The sequence below is a fragment of the Drosophila biarmipes genome, unplaced genomic scaffold, assembly GCF_025231255.1.
Source record: "Drosophila biarmipes strain raj3 unplaced genomic scaffold, RU_DBia_V1.1 ptg000034l, whole genome shotgun sequence".
Taxonomy (NCBI): domain Eukaryota; kingdom Metazoa; phylum Arthropoda; class Insecta; order Diptera; family Drosophilidae; genus Drosophila; species Drosophila biarmipes.
The window spans coordinates 1-22873 of record NW_026114546.1 but is presented as its reverse complement, the minus strand read 5'-3'; the positions used below and the strand labels follow the sequence as shown (position 1 = coordinate 22873).

The 22873-nt window shown below is 33.1% G+C and overlaps 5 non-coding genes across 5 annotated transcripts; all 5 read right to left on the bottom strand.

Annotated features, from left to right (window-relative positions):
- Window positions 1-2917: 2917 nt before the first annotated feature.
- Window positions 2918-6888, bottom strand: LOC127012223 (large subunit ribosomal RNA). Its single transcript, XR_007765737.1, has one exon. It is a non-coding gene; the product is annotated as a large subunit ribosomal RNA (ribosomal RNA).
- Window positions 6889-7290: 402 nt separating this feature from the next.
- Window positions 7291-7469, bottom strand: LOC127012226 (5.8S ribosomal RNA). Its single transcript, XR_007765739.1, has one exon. It is a non-coding gene; the product is annotated as a 5.8S ribosomal RNA (ribosomal RNA).
- Window positions 7470-8674: 1205 nt separating this feature from the next.
- LOC127012229 (small subunit ribosomal RNA) lies at window positions 8675-10669 on the bottom strand. The gene has a single exon (XR_007765742.1). It is a non-coding gene; the product is annotated as a small subunit ribosomal RNA (ribosomal RNA).
- A 5730-nt stretch (window positions 10670-16399) lies between these two features.
- On the bottom strand, window positions 16400-20371 carry LOC127012224 (large subunit ribosomal RNA). Its single transcript, XR_007765738.1, has one exon. It is a non-coding gene; the product is annotated as a large subunit ribosomal RNA (ribosomal RNA).
- A 402-nt stretch (window positions 20372-20773) lies between these two features.
- LOC122817887 (5.8S ribosomal RNA) lies at window positions 20774-20952 on the bottom strand. Its single transcript, XR_006367459.2, has one exon. It is a non-coding gene; the product is annotated as a 5.8S ribosomal RNA (ribosomal RNA).
- Between the last annotated feature and the right edge of the window lie 1921 nt (window positions 20953-22873).

Below are 22873 nucleotides of genomic sequence, written 5' to 3'. Positions count from 1 at the left end.
TTCTACTAGCTATTCTCATAAATATGTCACTTATATGCCATATCTATACAATTCATGCACTTTTATATGTATATTTGCTATATTATACATTATTATGCCTTATAGGTATTATACCTATAAGCCACATCCATACGATTGCTTAATATAAATATATGTATAATTTTTTATACATATTTTTTTTTATTTATGTATGGTTTTTTATTCATATCCATATACTGTATTCACTTTTATATGGATATGATTGGCGTTTTATATAGTATTGACAAAATCATAAGTTTGACCAATACGAGGAGAGGTCCGCCAACGACCACCTCCCTATAGGTGTTTTTGGACACGCTGTCTCCCATTCGACTGCTTACTATACTAGGGGCTACCCGCTCCGTATGATATTCTCTCATATAACAAGAGAATGCAAGAAATATTCGTATTTTATGAATATAATCCATTTATTTTTCAATATCCATACGTTTTACTTAGTTTTTTGTACGGTATTGACAAAATCCTATGCATTTGCATAAGATTTATTTTGCCACAATTTATAGTACTAGTGCCGCCCTCACTAGGTATAAATATCTCATTTCGCTAGTAGTGTATGGGCAAATTCTACTAGCTATTCTCATAAATATGTCACTTATATGCCATATCTATACAATTCATGCACTTTTATATGTATATTTGCTATATTATACATTATTATGCCTTATAGGTATTATACCTATAAGCCACATCCATACGATTGCTTAATATAAATATATGTATAATTTTTTATACATATTTTTTTTTATTTATGTATGGTTTTTTATTCATATCCATATACTGTATTCACTTTTATATGGATATGATTGGCGTTTTATATAGTATTGACAAAATCATAAGTTTGACCAATACGAGGAGAGGTCCGCCAACGACCACCTCCCTATAGGTGTTTTTGGACACGCTGTCTCCCATTCGACTGCTTACTATACTAGGGGCTGCCCGCTCCGTATGATATTCTCTCGTATAACAAGAGAATGCAAGAAATATTCGTATTTTATGAATATAATCCATTTATTTTTCAATATCCATACGTTTTACTTAGTTTTTTGTACGGTATTGACAAAATCCTATGCATTTGCATAAGATTTATTTTGCCACAATTTATAGTACTAGTGCCGCCCTCACTAGGTATAAATATCTCATTTCGCTAGTAGTGTATGGGCAAATTCTACTAGCTATTCTCATAAATGCCTTCTTTATGCCATATCTATACAATTTATGCACTTTTATATGTATATTTGCTAATATTATACATTATTATGCCTTATAGGTATTATACCTATAAGCCATATACATACGATTTCATTTTTTTATTTATATATGGTTTTGTATTTATAACCATATACCGTATTTACTTTTATAAGGATATGATTGGCGTTTTATATAGTATTGACAAAATTATAAGTTTGACAAACACTTTTTTAAGTCTTTTAGTTAAAATTGTCATTTTTAATTGACTATCTAAACACTAGATATATTTGCACATGGAGCAAAGAGTATAAAAATTGGTCGCGTCACTAATAATATCGCGATACATTTTTACTACCATCAAAATACCACATACGTTTATATGTCCTCTTTATTTAATTTGGTTTCTAAACCTCAGGAATAGTTTTAATTATATGTGCGCTCTAAGTTGAATGAATTTCTTGAATCTCTTTACTTGAATTTCTAAGACTTAAAAATATTTATAAATAGATGTCCTATTGCATAATATTTTTTTATCGCTTCACTTATAAAATAACGATCCTGCCTTTCTACCTTTGAATAAACATTCATATAAACATGGAGAAAAAAACGTTCGCGTCACTAACAGTATGTGACGATAAAATTTTGCTAACATTAAAAGGAACATATTTTTATATGTCAACTCTTAGTTGAATTGGTCTATTGCTTAAGATTCTAGACCTTAGGAATATTTTTATATTATATGTTTGCCAATCTTCGCGTCACTAAAAAGATGACGATTCATATTGTTATTATTAGATGGTCGAGTTGTACTTATATTGATATGTTAATCAAATTGGTCTCTTACTTGAAAATCTAGACCTTAGGAATATTTTTATATTATATGTTTGCCAATCTTCGCGTCACTAATAAGATGACGATTCATATTATTATTAGATGGTCGAGTTGTACTTATATTGATATGTTAATCAAATTGGTCTCTTACTTGAAAATCTAGACCTTAGGAATATTTTTATATTATATGTTTGCCAATCTTCGCGTCACTAATAAGATGACGATTCATATTATTATTAGATGGTCGAGTTGTACTTATATTGATATGTTAATCAAATTGGTCTCTTACTTGAAAATCTAGACCTTAGGAATATTTTTATATTATATGTTTGCCAATCTTCGCGTCACTAATAAGATGACGATTCATATTGTTATTATTAGATGGTCGAGTTGTACTTATATTGATATGTTAATCAAATTGGTCTCTTACTTGAAAATCTAGACCTTAGGAATATTTTTATATTATATGTTTGCCAATCTTCGCGTCACTAATAAGATGACGATTCATATTGTTATTATTAGATGGTCGAGTTGTACTTATATTGATATGTTAATCAAATTGGTCTCTTACTTGAAAATCTAGACCTTAGGAATATTTTTATATTATATGTTTGCCAATCTTCGCGTCACTAATAAGATGACGATTCATATTGTTATTATTAGATGGTCGAGTTGTACTTATATTGATATGTTAATCAAATTGGTCTCTTACTTGAAAATCTAGACCTTAGGAATGTAATATATAAAGGATTAAAAATTCGCCACAAAGCCAAGCAAACAATCAATGCATACAAATAGATTGTTGGTTGAACTTTATATAAGAAGTTCAACACAACAAATAAATTATGCAATTTTATTATCGAATCATCAAGCAAAGGATAAGCTTCAGTGGATCGCAGTATGGCAGCTGCTCAACCACTTACAACACCTTGCCTGTTACAAAAGTCGTTTACAATTGATTCTAGGCTTTGTCATTGTATTAAATAATGCTTTTATATGTAACTAGCGCGGCATCAGGTGATCAAAGATCCTCCCAATTTACTATGTTACAAATTACATTGGCATCACATCCATTGTCGTTTAAAAAGTAAATTATAAACTTTAAATGGTTTAGAAGCCATACAATGCAAATTGCCCCTTATTTATCATTGCAGTCCAGCACGGATACGACCTTAGAGGCGTTCAGGCATAATCCAACGGACGTAGCGTCATACCACTGTTCGCTCGAACAAGTATTGTGCCATTGGTCCGTACCTGCGGTTCCTCTCGTACTACGCAGGAATGCTGTCGCAACAACGTTTTGTCATTAGTAGGGTAAAACTAACCTGTCTCACGACGGTCTAAACCCAGCTCACGTTCCCTTGCATGGGTGAACAATCCAACGCTTGGTGAATTTTGCTTCACAATGATAGGAAGAGCCGACATCGAAGGATCAAAAAGCGACGTCGCTATGAACGCTTGGCCGCCACAAGCCAGTTATCCCTATGGTAACTTTTCTGACACCTCTTGTTAAAAACTCTTTAAACCAAAAGGATCGATAGGCCGAGCTTTTGCTGTCCCTGTGTGTACTGAACACCGAGATCAAGTCAGCATTTGCCCTTTTGCTCTATGTGTGGTTTCTGTCCGCACTGAGCTGGCCTTGGGACACCTCCGTTATTATTTGAGAGATGTACCGCCCCAGTCAAACTCCCTACCTGGCAATGTCCTTGAATTGGATCATACCTGAGTAATTGGAGTTATACCAAATTTTCAAATCAAAAATACATAAATGCACCGTTTTATTAAAGAATTTGTTTGCGATTATATAACAAACTCGTGATACTTTGATCAAGAAGCTTGCATCAAAACCCAATACCATAAGATATAATAAATATATCCGTATAATGGCTAGGAAATGATACACGTTCCATTTAATCAAGTAAGTAAGGAAACAATAAGAGTAGTGGTATTTCATTGGCGATACCAAACCGAGGTCTAATATCTCCCACTTATTCTACACCTCTTATGTCTCCTTACACTGCCAGATTAGAGTCAAGCTCAAAAGGGTCTTCTTTCCCCGCTAATTATTCCAAGCCCGTTCCCTTGGCTGTGGTTTCGCTAGATAGTAGATAGGGACAGTAGGAATCTCGTTAATCCATTCATGCGCGTCACTAATTAGATGACGAGGCATTTGGCTACCTTAAGAGAGTCATAGTTACTCCCGCCGTTGACCCGCGCTTACTTGAATTTCTTCACTTTGACATTCAGAGCACTGGGCAGAAATCACATTGTGTCAACACCCGCTAGGGCCATCACAATGCTTTGTTTTAATTAGACAGTCGGATTCCCCAAGTCCGTGCCAGTTCTGAATTGATTGTTAATTGATAATCGTTATAATTAATAAGAACTAATTGGTTTAACCCAATTAGTATTCTTAAAAATTTTAGCAAGAAAGTTCCACAATTGGCTACGTAACTAAACTATCCGGGGAACAAGTAACTAACATAAATGCTAGAAACTCTATTTACCCAGAACGAGCACATAAACCATGTTATTGTTTCCCAATCAAGCCCGACTATCTCAATCTTCAGAGCCAATCCTTATCCCGAAGTTACGGATCTAATTTGCCGACTTCCCTTACCTACATTATTCTATCGACTAGAGACTCTTCACCTTGGAGACCAGCTGCGGATATTGGTACGGCCTGTTGAGAAGTTTGCGTGTCCCCACCATAAATTTTCAAGGTCCGAGGAGAAAATATCGACACAACAGTATATGTCATGCTCTTCTAGCCCATCTACCATATCTCTCTGCGAAAGACTTCCATGGTAGTACGGCTATAAAACAGAAAAGAAAACTCTTCCGATATCTCTCGACGGCTTCTTTATGGTCGTTCCTGTTGCCAGGATGAGCACGAGGCCCATATTTAATAACAAACGGATACTCAACAGGTTACGGAATTGGAACCGTATTCCCTTTCGTTCAAAATTATTCAAGTATATTAATTTAGCTAGATTTTATATAATATATATATTTGTTTGGCATTTGTATTTTACTTGAAAATTTTCGGCTTTCGCCTTGAACTTAGGACCGACTAACTCGTGATCAACCACTGTTCACACGAAACCCTTCTCCACTTCAGTCCTCCAAGGTCTCATTCGATTATTTGCTACTACCACCAAGATCTGTACCAATGGCAGCTCCATGCAGGCTTACGCCAAACACTTCTACGCATACCATTGTACCTTCCTACTCACTAAAGTTTCAAAATTTATATTACAAGTAATATAAATCATCTACTTTAGCGGTAATGTATAGGTATACAACTTAAGCGCCATCCATTTTAAGGGCTAGTTGCTTCGGCAGGTGAGTTGTTACACACTCCTTAGCGGATTTCGACTTCCATGATCACCGTCCTGCTGTTTTAAGCAACCAACGCCTTTCATGGTATCTGCATGAGTTGTTAATTTGGGCACCGTAACATTACGTTTGGTTCATCCCACAGCGCCAGTTCTGCTTACCAAAAGTGGCCCACTGGGCACATTATATCATAACCTTGAACTTCATATCAAGAAAGTTAAGGTTCTTACCCATTTAAAGTTTGAGAATAGGTTAAGATCGTTTCGACCCTAAGGCCTCTAATCATTCGCTTTACCAGATAAGATTATTTTATATAATATTAAAATGCACCAGCTATCCTGAGGGAAACTTCGGAAGGAACCAGCTACTAGATGGTTCGATTGGTCTTTCGCCCCTATACTCAATTCTGACAATCGATTTGCACGTCAGAACTGTTTCGGTCTTCCATCAGGGTTTCCCCTGACTTCAACCTGATCAAGTATAGTTCACCATCTTTCGGGTCACAGCATATATGCTCAAGGTACGTTCCAGTTAGAGGCATAAATAATATAAATATCATTATACATAACTATATAGAACGCCCCGGGATTGTGTTAATTAGCTATAAATAGTTAAAAAACTAATCCCATTATTAGTCAAGTTAATTACGCTATTAGGTTTATATCCCAATAACTTGCACATATGTTAGACTCCTTGGTCCGTGTTTCAAGACGGGTCCCGAAGGTATCCTGAATCTTTCGCATTGTTAATCCTACAAGTGCATATAATAAACACAAAAATCAATGATAATTATGCCATTATATAATTCCGAAAAATTAACGCACTGTATTCATATAAATCTATCAGCACTTTATCAAATTAATAACATTTATTCTGTGTTAAAATGCAAGCAAATTAATTTGAATAAACTATAAGTTATATTTTATGATAAATTTGGTATGCTAATAGATTACAATGTCCTTATATGGAAAAAATGCACACTATTATCATAATATTGTTTAAATATTACAATTCTAATGATGAATTTTCCATAACGGATATTCAGGTTCATCGGGCTTAACCTCTAAGCAGTTTCACGTACTGTTTAACTCTCTATTCAGAGTTCTTTTCAACTTTCCCTCACGGTACTTGTTTACTATCGGTCTCATGGTTATATTTAGTTTTAGATGGAGTTTACCACCCACTTAGTGCTGCACTATCAAGCAACACGACTCTTTGGAAACATCATCTAGTAATCATTAACGTTATACGGGCCTGGCACCCTCTATGGGTAAATGGCCTCATTTAAGAAGGACTTAAATCGTTAATTTCTCATACTAGAATATTGACGCTCCATACACTGCATCTCACATTTGCCATATAGACAAAGTGACTTAGTGCTGAACTGATTTCTTTTCGCTCGCCGCTACTAAGAAAATCCTTGTTAGTTTCTTTTCCTCCCCTAATTAATATGCTTAAATTCAGGGGGTAGTCCCATATGAGTTGAGGTTGTGTATAACTTTTATATGCAATTAATTCTTTATATATAATGATAAAACATTTTATTAAATTCGTTATATTAATAATATCTGTATATAAATGGCATTTGTTTGATTTAACGAATCAACGAAGAACAATAATATTGTCAACGGTTTTCTATTTTCTAATCATTAATAAGAGACAATTCTAGATAAATTTTTATGCTAGACATTTCTCAGTATCATTTGATTGAAAAAGAAAATATTTCTCTTCGTTTTTCACATTCAAATTATTTACTAATGTGAGATAATGTTTTTCATATATTTTTTAATATTATGAATAAAATAATTAAATTATTATTATCCAATAATATACCATATGCTTATAAAATTTCATTATAAAATTTGTATAAGCAACTTAATTAGCATAGTCTTACAACCCTCAACCATATGTAGTCCAAGCAGCACTATAAAATTAATTAAAGTACATAACAGCATGGACTGCGATATGCGTTCAAAATGTCGATGTTCATGTGTCCTGCAGTTCACACGATGACGCACAGTTTGCTGCGTTCTTCATCGACCCATGAGCCGAGTGATCCACCGCTTAGAGTTTTATAAATTGGTTTCTTAATTTTGTCAAATATGTTTTTATTGAAAGAAATTAAAAATACACCATTTTACTGGCATATATCAATTCCTTCAATAAATTTATTTTTATACCTAAAACGAATGCTGCGAAATGTCTTAGTTTTATATAACCAATATATATCAAAGTATTTCTTTTTAAATTGCATTTATTGTAAATAAATATATATATATATATATATTAATACTTTTTTAGCGATATAAATTGAAATTTATATAAAACATTAACCTGTATAAAACCAGGTACAACATTGTACATTTTAGGTTGTTGCATTATCCAATGTATGCGCATAACTGAGATGAACAATACATATCGCAACGCGTGTATATTATGGTCCATATACACACAGTATTTTAATTGTGTTTATATACAATAATAATTTAATATTATTATTTTAATAATTCGATTTGCTTGTTCGAATTTTTATTTGTTTGTTTTGGCTGCTTATTATTTCTCTCATATGTATTAAATACAATATATAATTTTAATATTTGCATTATTTCGATTTGCTTGTTCGAAATTTCATTTGATCTATATTAGATCATATACATTTTGGCAATTCATATTTTATTTGTATTACTATAATGTATTTATTATAATATAAACAAATATTTTATTAACGGTAAGGATATACAATAATAATTTAATATTATTATTTTAATAATTCGATTTGCTTGTTCGAATTTTTATTTGTTTGCTTTGGCTGCTTATTATTTCTCTCATATGTATTAAATACAATATATAATTTTAATATTTGCATTATTTCGATTTGCTTGTTCGAAATTTTATTTGATCTATATTAGATCTCATATACATTTTGGCAATTCATATTTTATTTGTATTATTATAATGTATTTATTATAATATAAACAAATATTTTATTAACGGTAAGGATATACAATAATAATTTAATATTATTATTTTAATAATTCGATTTGCTTGTTCGAATTTTTATTTGTTTGCTTTGGCTGCTTATTAATTTCTCTCATATGTATTAAATACAATATATAATTTTAATATTTGCATTATTTCGATTTGCTTGTTCGAAATTTCATTTGATCTATAATAGATCTCATATACATTTTGGCAATTCATATTTTATTTGTAATACTATAATGTATTTATTATAATATAAACAAATATTTTATTAACGGTAAGGATATTAAAACATTAATGATCCTTCCGCAGGTTCACCTACGGAAACCTTGTTACGACTTTTACTTCCTCTAAATAATCAAGTTCGGTCAACTTTTGCGAAACAACCGTAACACGCAAGGCGTCACAGTGATCACGTCCGGAGACCTCACTAAATAATTCAATCGGTAGTAGCGACGGGCGGTGTGTACAAAGGGCAGGGACGTAATCAATGCGAGTTAATGACTCACACTTACTGGGAATTCCAAGTTCATGTGAACAGTTTCAGTTCACAATCCCAAGCATGAAAGTGGTTCAGCGGTTTACCCGGACCTCTCGGTCTAGGAAATACACGTTGATACTTTCATTGTAGCGCGCGTGCAGCCCAGGACATCTAAGGGCATCACAGACCTGTTATTGCTCAATCTCATTATTGCTAGACGCAATTTGTCCATTTAAGAAGCTAGTGTCCTTATAATGGGACAAACCAACAGGTACGGCTCCACTTATATAAACACATTCAAACACAATAAACATTTTACTGCCACCATGAATGAAGGCTATATAAGCTTCAACACCATAATCCTGAAGATATCTATTTAATATATTTGAGTCTCGTTCGTTATCGGAATTAACCAGACAAATCACTCCACGAACTAAGAACGGCCATGCACCACCACCCATAGATTCGAGAAAGAGCTATCAATCTGTCTTACACACTTATGTTCGGACCTGGTAAGTTTTCCCGTGTTGAGTCAAATTAAGCCGCAGGCTCCACTCCTGGTGGTGCCCTTCCGTCAATTCCTTTAAGTTTCAGCTTTGCAACCATACTTCCCCCGGAGCCCAAAAGCTTTGGTTTCCCGGGAAGCGACTGAGAGAGCCATAAAAGTAGCTACACCCAATTGCTAGCTGGCATCGTTTATGGTTAGAACTAGGGCGGTATCTGATCGCCTTCGAACCTCTAACTTTCGTTCTTGATTAATGAAAACATCTTTGGCAAATGCTTTCGCTTAAGTTAGTCTTACGACGGTCCAAGAATTTCACCTCTCGCGTCGTAATACTAATGCCCCCAAACTGCTTCTATTAATCATTACCTCTTGATCTGAAAACCAATGAAAGCAGAACAGAGGTCTTATTTCATTATCCCATGCACAGAATATTCAGGCATTTGAAGCCTGCTTTAAGCACTCTAATTTGTTCAAAGTAATTGTACCGGCCCACAATAACACTCGTTTAAGAGCACTAATGCAGGTTTTTAAATAGGAGGAACATATGAAAAAATACAAGTATCTAAGCACATGTAAGAACTCCACCGGTAATACGCTTACATACATAAAGGTATAGTACTAACCACAATTGTAAGTTGTACTACCCGTATGAAGCACAAGTTCAACTACGAACGTTTTAACCGCAACAACTTTAATATACGCTATTGGAGCTGGAATTACCGCGGCTGCTGGCACCAGACTTGCCCTCCAATTGGTCCTTGTTAAAGGATTTAAAGTGTACTCATTCCAATTACAGGGCCTCGGATATGAGTCCTGTATTGTTATTTTTCGTCACTACCTCCCCGAGCTGGGAGTGGGTAATTTACGCGCCTGCTGCCTTCCTTAGATGTGGTAGCCGTTTCTCAGGCTCCCTCTCCGGAATCGAACCCTGATTCCCCGTTACCCGTTGCAACCATGGTAGTCCTAGATACTACCATCAAAAGTTGATAGGGCAGACATTTGAAAGATCTGTCGTCGGTACAAGACCATACGATCTGCATGTTATCTAGAGTTCAACCAATATAACGATCTTGCGATCGCTTGGTTTTAGCCTAATAAAAGCACATGTTCCATAAGGTTCATGTTTTAATTGCATGTATTAGCTCTAGAATTACCACAGTTATCCAAGTAACTGTTAACGATCTAAGGAACCATAACTGATATAATGAGCCTTTTGCGGTTTCACTTTTAATTCGTGTGTACTTAGACATGCATGGCTTAATCTTTGAGACAAGCATATAACTACTGGCAGGATCAACCAGAATAATGTTTTTATTCATATTTCATTCATATTTTTTGAATAGAAATTAGCAATATATATGTTGTTATAGATTTTATTTCTATCGAATACGGCCATTTTTATATAGCATTCGTATACGTTTGTTTTCCAATTTATACTTGTTTCGCCACTAATAATAACAAGTTTTTATTGATGTCAAAAAGAATCATATTCTTTATAAACACAATATTTATTTTTCATATATTTTCTTTATATATGCACATTTCATTCTAAAATATCATTTTTGTTCGACATACATAATATATTGTATCCACACATGTACAATTTTTGTTTAACCAATATAAGATATTGAGTTAATCATTTGTATTTTGACGATAAATTTAAAATTTATCTATATATATCCATATAAGTCTCTGGTAATATATAAAATAGAACCGAGTGTATATATATAATTATTACTACTATATTTATTTCTTAAATAATATATACTTATATATTATTTATATATATACTCTTTATTATATATTATATAATTTCTTAAATAACTCTCTTAATAGCTATTTTTTATTATCAACAATATAAGTTGATATTAATATTGAAAATGTATTCATAATTACATTTTTATATTTCTTTGGTAGACTTTTATGTACTATTATTATTTAATAATACACATATAATATAAATCATGTTAGCCTACCTCCTAAAATTAACGATAAAATTCGGAAACAATTTGTTATTCTATGTACAATAGAAACTTGGCCTTTGTTTCAACGTTATTATCTTTGGGCTTAAAATATTAACCGCGGAGCCAAGTCTCGTATTCAAATAAATGAATAAAGAAACAAATTTGACGGATAATATCTTCTCTACTGACATATGTCAATAGCAGACGGCCGGCCCATTGACCATCCTATAGTAGTTTTTGGACACGCTGTCTCCCATTCGGGTATATTCAATTTACTTTGCCACTCACCCATATAGTGTTCTCTTATATAATAAGACAACGCACTTTTATATTCATTATATGGATATATTGCCTTCCTCATATTTGCCACACCACCTATAGTAGTTTTTGGACACGCTGTCTCCCATTCGGGTATATTCAATTTACTTTGCCACTCACCCATATAGTGTTCTCTTATATAATAAGAAAACGCACTTTTATTTTCATTATATGGATATATTGCCTTCCTCATATTTGCCACACCACCTATAGTAGTTTTTGGACACGCTGTCTCCCATTCGGGTATATTCAATTTACTTTGCCACTCACCCATATAGTGTTCTCTTATATAATAAGAAAACGCACTTTTATTTTCATTATATGGATATATTGCCTTCCTCATATTTGCCACACCACCTATAGTAGTTTTTGGACACGCTGTCTCCCATTCGGGTATATTCAATTCTCTTTGCCACTCACCCTTATAGTATTCTCTTATTTAATAAGAATACTAAAATACTTCTCATATTATAGATGTAATCTATTAACTTCTCAATATCCATACGGTTTATGTATGGTATTGACAAAATCCTATGCATTTGCATAAGATTTATTTTGCCACAATTTATAGTACTAGTGCCGCCCTCACTAGGTATAAATATCTCATTTCGCTAGTAGTGTATGGGCAAATTCTACTAGCTATTCTCATAAATATGTCACTTATATGCCATATCTATACAATTCATGCACTTTTATATGTATATTTGCTATATTATACATTATTATGCCTTATAGGTATTATACCTATAAGCCACATCCATACGATTGCTTAATATAAATATATGTATAATTTTTTATACATATTTTTTTTTTATTTATGTATGGTTTTTTATTCATATCCATATACTGTATTCACTTTTATATGGATATGATTGGCGTTTTATATAGTATTGACAAAATCATAAGTTTGACCAATACGAGGAGAGGTCCGCCAACGACCACCTCCCTATAGGTGTTTTTGGACACGCTGTCTCCCATTCGACTGCTTACTATACTAGGGGCTACCCGCTCCGTATGATATTCTCTCATATAACAAGAGAATGCAAGAAATATTCGTATTTTATGAATATAATCCATTTATTTTTCAATATCCATACGTTTTACTTAGTTTTTTGTACGGTATTGACAAAATCCTATGCATTTGCATAAGATTTATTTTGCCACAATTTATAGTACTAGTGCCGCCCTCACTAGGTATAAATATCTCATTTCGCTAGTAGTGTATGGGCAAATTCTACTAGCTATTCTCATAAATATGTCACTTATATGCCATATCTATACAATTCATGCACTTTTATATGTATATTTGCTATATTATACATTATTATGCCTTATAGGTATTATACCTATAAGCCACATCCATACGATTGCTTAATATAAATATATGTATAATTTTTTATACATATTTTTTTTTTATTTTTGTATGGTTTTTTATTCATATCCATATACTGTATTCAATTTTATATGGATATGATTGGCGTTTTATATAGTATTGACAAAATCATAAGTTTGACCAATACGAGGAGAGGTCCGCCAACGACCACCTCCCTATAGGTGTTTTTGGACACGCTGTCTCCCATTCGACTGCTTACTATACTAGGGGCTACCCGCTCCGTATGATATTCTCTCATATAACAAGAGAATGCAAGAAATATTCGTATTTTATGAATATAATCCATTTATTTTTCAATATCCATACGTTTTACTTAGTTTTTTGTACGGTATTGACAAAATCCTATGCATTTGCATAAGATTTATTTTGCCACAATTTATAGTACTAGTGCCGCCCTCACTAGGTATAAATATCTCATTTCGCTAGTAGTGTATGGGCAAATTCTACTAGCTATTCTCATAAATATGTCACTTATATGCCATATCTATACAATTCATGCACTTTTATATGTATATTTGCTATATTATACATTATTATGCCTTATAGGTATTATACCTATAAGCCACATCCATACGATTGCTTAATATAAATATATGTATAATTTTTTATACATATTTTTTTTTATTTATGTATGGTTTTTTATTCATATCCATATACTGTATTCACTTTTATATGGATATGATTGGCGTTTTATATAGTATTGACAAAATCATAAGTTTGACCAATACGAGGAGAGGTCCGCCAACGACCACCTCCCTATAGGTGTTTTTGGACACGCTGTCTCCCATTCGACTGCTTACTATACTAGGGGCTACCCGCTCCGTATGATATTCTCTCATATAACAAGAGAATGCAAGAAATATTCGTATTTTATGAATATAATCCATTTATTTTTCAATATCCATACGTTTTACTTAGTTTTTTGTACGGTATTGACAAAATCCTATGCATTTGCATAAGATTTATTTTGCCACAATTTATAGTACTAGTGCCGCCCTCACTAGGTATAAATATCTCATTTCGCTAGTAGTGTATGGGCAAATTCTACTAGCTATTCTCATAAATATGTCACTTATATGCCATATCTATACAATTCATGCACTTTTATATGTATATTTGCTATATTATACATTATTATGCCTTATAGGTATTATACCTATAAGCCACATCCATACGATTGCTTAATATAAATATATGTATAATTTTTTATACATATTTTTTTTTATTTATGTATGGTTTTTTATTCATATCCATATACTGTATTCACTTTTATATGGATATGATTGGCGTTTTATATAGTATTGACAAAATCATAAGTTTGACCAATACGAGGAGAGGTCCGCCAACGACCACCTCCCTATAGGTGTTTTTGGACACGCTGTCTCCCATTCGACTGCTTACTATACTAGGGGCTGCCCGCTCCGTATGATATTCTCTCGTATAACAAGAGAATGCAAGAAATATTCGTATTTTATGAATATAATCCATTTATTTTTCAATATCCATACGTTTTACTTAGTTTTTTGTACGGTATTGACAAAATCCTATGCATTTGCATAAGATTTATTTTGCCACAATTTATAGTACTAGTGCCGCCCTCACTAGGTATAAATATCTCATTTCGCTAGTAGTGTATGGGCAAATTCTACTAGCTATTCTCATAAATGCCTTCTTTATGCCATATCTATACAATTTATGCACTTTTATATGTATATTTGCTAATATTATACATTATTATGCCTTATAGGTATTATACCTATAAGCCATATACATACGATTTCATTTTTTTATTTATATATGGTTTTGTATTTATAACCATATACCGTATTTACTTTTATAAGGATATGATTGGCGTTTTATATAGTATTGACAAAATTATAAGTTTGACAAACACTTTTTTAAGTCTTTTAGTTAAAATTGTCATTTTTAATTGACTATCTAAACACTAGATATATTTGCACATGGAGCAAAGAGTATAAAAATTGGTCGCGTCACTAATAATATCGCGATACATTTTTACTACCATCAAAATACCACATACGTTTATATGTCCTCTTTATTTAATTTGGTTTCTAAACCTCAGGAATAGTTTTAATTATATGTGCGCTCTAAGTTGAATGAATTTCTTGAATCTCTTTACTTGAATTTCTAAGACTTAAAAATATTTATAAATAGATGTCCTATTGCATAATATTTTTTTATCGCTTCACTTATAAAATAACGATTCCTGCCTTTCTACCTTTGAATAAACATTCATATAAACATGGAGAAAAAAAACGTTCGCGTCACTAACAGTATGTGACGATAAAATTTTGCTAACATTAAAAGGAACATATTTTTATATGTCAACTCTTAGTTGAATTGGTCTATTGCTTAAGATTCTAGACCTTAGGAATATTTTTATATTATATGTTTGCCAATCTTCGCGTCACTAAAAAGATGACGATTCATATTGTTATTATTAGATGGTCGAGTTGTACTTATATTGATATGTTAATCAAATTGGTCTCTTACTTGAAAATCTAGACCTTAGGAATATTTTTATATTATATGTTTGCCAATCTTCGCGTCACTAATAAGATGACGATTCATATTATTATTAGATGGTCGAGTTGTACTTATATTGATATGTTAATCAAATTGGTCTCTTACTTGAAAATCTAGACCTTAGGAATATTTTTATATTATATGTTTGCCAATCTTCGCGTCACTAATAAGATGACGATTCATATTATTATTAGATGGTCGAGTTGTACTTATATTGATATGTTAATCAAATTGGTCTCTTACTTGAAAATCTAGACCTTAGAATATTTTTATATTATATGTTTGCCAATCTTCGCGTCACTAATAAGATGACGATTCATATTGTTATTATTAGATGGTCGAGTTGTACTTATATTGATATGTTAATCAAATTGGTCTCTTACTTGAAAATCTAGACCTTAGGAATATTTTTATATTATATGTTTGCCAATCTTCGCGTCACTAATAAGATGACGATTCATATTGTTATTATTAGATGGTCGAGTTGTACTTATATTGATATGTTAATCAAATTGGTCTCTTACTTGAAAATCTAGACCTTAGGAATATTTTTATATTATATGTTTGCCAATCTTCGCGTCACTAATAAGATGACGATTCATATTGTTATTATTAGATGGTCGAGTTGTACTTATATTGATATGTTAATCAAATTGGTCTCTTACTTGAAAATCTAGACCTTAGGAATGTAATATATAAAGGATTAAAAATTCGCCACAAAGCCAAGCAAACAATCAATGCATACAAATAGATTGTTGGTTGAACTTTATATAAGAAGTTCAACACAACAAATAAATTATGCAATTTTATTATCGAATCATCAAGCAAAGGATAAGCTTCAGTGGATCGCAGTATGGCAGCTGCTCAACCACTTACAACACCTTGCCTGTTACAAAAGTCGTTTACAATTGATTCTAGGCTTTGTCATTGTATTAAATAATGCTTTTATATGTAACTAGCGCGGCATCAGGTGATCAAAGATCCTCCCAAATTACTATGTTACAAATTACATTGGCATCACATCCATTGTCGTTTAAAAAGTAAATTATAAACTTTAAATGGTTTAGAAGCCATACAATGCAAATTGCCCCTTATTTATCATTGCAGTCCAGCACGGATACGACCTTAGAGGCGTTCAGGCATAATCCAACGGACGTAGCGTCATACCACTGTTCGCTCGAACAAGTATTGTGCCATTGGTCCGTACCTGCGGTTCCTCTCGTACTACGCAGGAATGCTGTCGCAACAACGTTTTGTCATTAGTAGGGTAAAACTAACCTGTCTCACGACGGTCTAAACCCAGCTCACGTTCCCTTGCATGGGTGAACAATCCAACGCTTGGTGAATTTTGCTTCACAATGATAGGAAGAGCCGACATCGAAGGATCAAAAAGCGACGTCGCTATGAACGCTTGGCCGCCACAAGCCAGTTATCCCTATGGTAACTTTTCTGACACCTCTTGTTAAAAACTCTTTAAACCAAAAGGATCGATAGGCCGAGCTTTTGCTGTCCCTGTGTGTACTGAACACCGAGATCAAGTCAGCATTTGCCCTTTTGCTCTATGTGTGGTTTCTGTCCGCACTGAGCTGGCCTTGGGACACCTCCGTTATTATTTGAGAGATGTACCGCCCCAGTCAAACTCCCTACCTGGCAATGTCCTTGAATTGGATCATACCTGAGTAATTGGAGTTATACCAAATTTTCAAATCAAAAATACATAAATGCACCGTTTTATTAAAGAATTTGTTTGCGATTATATAACAAACTCGTGATACTTTGATCAAGAAGCTTGCATCAAAACCCAATACCATAAGATATAATAAATATATCCGTATAATGGCTAGGAAATGATACACGTTCCATTTAATCAAGTAAGTAAGGAAACAATAAGAGTAGTGGTATTTCATTGGCGATACCAAACCGAGGTCTAATATCTCCCACTTATTCTACACCTCTTATGTCTCCTTACACTGCCAGATTAGAGTCAAGCTCAAAAGGGTCTTCTTTCCCCGCTAATTATTCCAAGCCCGTTCCTTGGGCTGTGGTTTCGCTAGATAGTAGATAGGGACAGTAGGAATCTCGTTAATCCATTCATGCGCGTCACTAATTAGATGACGAGGCATTTGGCTACCTTAAGAGAGTCATAGTTACTCCCGCCGTTGACCCGCGCTTACTTGAATTTCTTCACTTTGACATTCAGAGCACTGGGCAGAAATCACATTGTGTCAACACCCGCTAGGGCCATCACAATGCTTTGTTTTAATTAGACAGTCGGATTCCCCAAGTCCGTGCCAGTTCTGAATTGATTGTTAATTGATAATCGTTATAATTAATAAGAACTAATTGGTTTAACCCAATTAGTATTCTTAAAAATTTTAGCAAGAAAGTTCCACAATTGGCTACGTAACTAAACTATCCGGGGAACAAGTAACTAACATAAATGCTAGAAACTCTATTTACCCAGAACGAGCACATAAACCATGTTATTGTTTTCCCAATCAAGCCCGACTATCTCAATCTTCAGAGCCAATCCTTATCCCGAAGTTACGGATCTAATTTGCCGACTTCCCTTACCTACATTATTCTATCGACTAGAGACTCTTCACCTTGGAGACCAGCTGCGGATATTGGTACGGCCTGTTGAGAAGTTTGCGTGTCCCCACCATAAATTTTCAAGGTCCCGAGGAGAAAATATCGACACAACAGTATATGTCATGCTCTTCTAGCCCATCTACCATATCTCTCTGCGAAAGACTTCCATGGTAGTACGGCTATAAAACAGAAAAGAAAACTCTTCCGATATCTCTCGACGGCTTCTTTATGGTCGTTCCTGTTGCCAGGATGAGCACGAGGCCCATATTTAATAACAAACGGATACTCAACAGGTTACGGAATTGGAACCGTATTCCCTTTCGTTCAAAATTATTCAAGTATATTAATTTAGCTAGATTTTATATAATATATATATTTGTTTGGCATTTGTATTTTACTTGAAAATTTTCGGCTTTCGCCTTGAACTTAGGACCGACTAACTCGTGATCAACCACTGTTCACACGAAACCCTTCTCCACTTCAGTCCTCCAAGGTCTCATTCGATTATTTGCTACTACCACCAAGATCTGTACCAATGGCAGCTCCATGCAGGCTTACGCCAAACACTTCTACGCATACCATTGTACCTTCCTACTCACTAAAGTTTCAAAATTTATATTACAAGTAATATAAATCATCTACTTTAGCGGTAATGTATAGGTATACAACTTAAGCGCCATCCATTTTAAGGGCTAGTTGCTTCGGCAGGTGAGTTGTTACACACTCCTTAGCGGATTTCGACTTCCATGATCACCGTCCTGCTGTTTTAAGCAACCAACGCCTTTCATGGTATCTGCATGAGTTGTTAATTTGGGCACCGTAACATTACGTTTGGTTCATCCCACAGCGCCAGTTCTGCTTACCAAAAGTGGCCCACTGGGCACATTATATCATAACCTTGAACTTCATATCAAGAAAGTTAAGGTTCTTACCCATTTAAAGTTTGAGAATAGGTTAAGATCGTTTCGACCCTAAGGCCTCTAATCATTCGCTTTACCAGATAAGATTATTTTATATAATATTAAAATGCACCAGCTATCCTGAGGGAAACTTCGGAAGGAACCAGCTACTAGATGGTTCGATTGGTCTTTCGCCCCTATACTCAATTCTGACAATCGATTTGCACGTCAGAACTGTTTCGGTCTTCCATCAGGGTTTCCCCTGACTTCAACCTGATCAAGTATAGTTCACCATCTTTCGGGTCACAGCATATATGCTCAAGGTACGTTCCAGTTAGAGGCATAAATAATATAAATATCATTATACATAACTATATAGAACGCCCCGGGATTGTGTTAATTAGCTATAAATAGTAAAAAAACTAATCCCATTATTAGTCAAGTTAATTACGCTATTAGGTTTATATCCCAATAACTTGCACATATGTTAGACTCCTTGGTCCGTGTTTCAAGACGGGTCCCGAAGGTATCCTGAATCTTTCGCATTGTTAATCCTACAAGTGCATATAATAAACACAAAAATCAATGATAATTATGCCATTATATAATTCCGAAAAATTAACGCACTGTATTCATATAAATCTATCAGCACTTTATCAAATTAATAACATTTATTCTGTGTTAAAATGCAAGCAAATTAATTTGAATAAACTATAAGTTATATTTTATGATAAATTTGGTATGCTAATAGATTACAATGTCCTTATATGGAAAAAATGCACACTATTATCATAATATTGTTTAAATATTACAATTCTAATGATGAATTTTCCATAACGGATATTCAGGTTCATCGGGCTTAACCTCTAAGCAGTTTCACGTACTGTTTAACTCTCTATTCAGAGTTCTTTTCAACTTTCCCTCACGGTACTTGTTTACTATCGGTCTCATGGTTATATTTAGTTTTAGATGGAGTTTACCACCCACTTAGTGCTGCACTATCAAGCAACACGACTCTTTGGAAACATCATCTAGTAATCATTAACGTTATACGGGCCTGGCACCCTCTATGGGTAAATGGCCTCATTTAAGAAGGACTTAAATCGTTAATTTCTCATACTAGAATATTGACGCTCCATACACTGCATCTCACATTTGCCATATAGACAAAGTGACTTAGTGCTGAACTGATTTCTTTTCGCTCGCCGCTACTAAGAAAATCCTTGTTAGTTTCTTTTCCTCCCCTAATTAATATGCTTAAATTCAGGGGTAGTCCCATATGAGTTGAGGTTGTGTATAACTTTTATATGCAATTAATTCTTTATATATAATGATAAAACATTTTATTAAATTCGTTATATTAATAATATCTGTATATAAATGGCATTTGTTTGATTTAACGAATCAACGAAGAACAATAATATTGTCAACGGTTTTCTATTTTCTAATCATTAATAAGAGACAATTCTAGATAAATTTTTATGCTAGACATTTCTCAGTATCATTTGATTGAAAAAGAAAATATTTCTCTTCGTTTTTCACATTCAAATTATTTACTAATGTGAGATAATGTTTTTCATATATTTTTTAATATTATGAATAAAATAATTAAATTATTATTATCCAATAATATACCATATGCTTATAAAATTTCATTATAAAATTTGTATAAGCAACTTAATTAGCATAGTCTTACAACCCTCAACCATATGTAGTCCAAGCAGCACTATAAAATTAATTAAAGTACATAACAGCATGGACTGCGATATGCGTTCAAAATGTCGATGTTCATGTGTCCTGCAGTTCACACGATGACGCACAGTTTGCTGCGTTCTTCATCGACCCATGAGCCGAGTGATCCACCGCTTAGAGTTTTATAAATTGGTTTCTTAATTTTGTCAAATATGTTTTTATTGAAAGAAATTAAAAATACACCATTTTACTGGCATATATCAATTCCTTCAATAAATTTATTTTTATACCTAAAACGAATGCTGCGAAATGTCTTAGTTTTATATAACCAATATATATCAAAGTATTTCTTTTTAAATTGCATTTATTGTAAATAAATATATATATATATATATATTAATACTTTTTTAGCGATATAAATTGAAATTTATATAAAACATTAACCTGTATAAAACCAGGTACAACATTGTACATTTTAGGTTGTTGCATTATCCAATGTATGCGCATAACTGAGATGAACAATACATATCGCAACGCGTGTATATTATGGTCCATATACACACAGTATTTTAATTGTGTTTATATACAATAATAATTTAATATTATTATTTTAATAATTCGATTTGCTTGTTCGAATTTTTATTTGTTTGTTTTGGCTGCTTATTATTTCTCTCATATGTATTAAATACAATATATAATTTTAATATTTGCATTATTTCGATTTGCTTGTTCGAAATTTCATTTGATCTATATTAGATCATATACATTTTGGCAATTCATATTTTATTTGTATTACTATAATGTATTTATTATAATATAAACAAATATTTTATTAACGGTAAGGATATACAATAATAATTTAATATTATTATTTTAATAATTCGATTTGCTTGTTCGAATTTTTATTTGTTTGCTTTGGCTGCTTATTATTTCTCTCATATGTATTAAATACAATATATAATTTTAATATTTGCATTATTTCGATTTGCTTGTTCGAAATTTTATTTGATCTATATTAGATCTCATATACATTTTGGCAATTCATATTTTATTTGTATTATTATAATGTATTTATTATAATATAAACAAATATTTTATTAACGGTAAGGATATACAATAATAATTTAATATTATTATTTTAATAATTCGATTTGCTTGTTCGAATTTTTATTTGTTTGCTTTGGCTGCTTATTAATTTCTCTCATATGTATTAAATACAATATATAATTTTAATATTTGCATTATTTCGATTTGCTTGTTCGAAATTTCATTTGATCTATAATAGATCTCATATACATTTTGGCAATTCATATTTTATTTGTAATACTATAATGTATTTATTATAATATAAACAAATATTTTATTAACGGTAAGGATATTAAAACATTAATGATCCTTCCGCAGGTTCACCTACGGAAACCTTGTTACGACTTTTACTTCCTCTAAATAATCAAGTTCGGTCAACTTTTGCGAAACAACCGTAACACGCAAGGCGTCACAGTGATCACGTCCGGAGACCTCACTAAATAATTCAATCGGTAGTAGCGACGGGCGGTGTGTACAAAGGGCAGGGACGTAATCAATGCGAGTTAATGACTCACACTTACTGGGAATTCCAAGTTCATGTGAACAGTTTCAGTTCACAATCCCAAGCATGAAAGTGGTTCAGCGGTTTACCCGGACCTCTCGGTCTAGGAAATACACGTTGATACTTTCATTGTAGCGCGCGTGCAGCCCAGGACATCTAAGGGCATCACAGACCTGTTATTGCTCAATCTCATTATTGCTAGACGCAATTTGTCCATTTAAGAAGCTAGTGTCCTTATAATGGGACAAACCAACAGGTACGGCTCCACTTATATAAACACATTCAAACACAATAAACATTTTACTGCCACCATGAATGAAGGCTATATAAGCTTCAACACCATAATCCTGAAGATATCTATTTAATATATTTGAGTCTCGTTCGTTATCGGAATTAACCAGACAAATCACTCCACGAACTAAGAACGGCCATGCACCACCACCCATAGATTCGAGAAAGAGCTATCAATCTGTCTTACACACTTATGTTCGGACCTGGTAAGTTTTCCCGTGTTG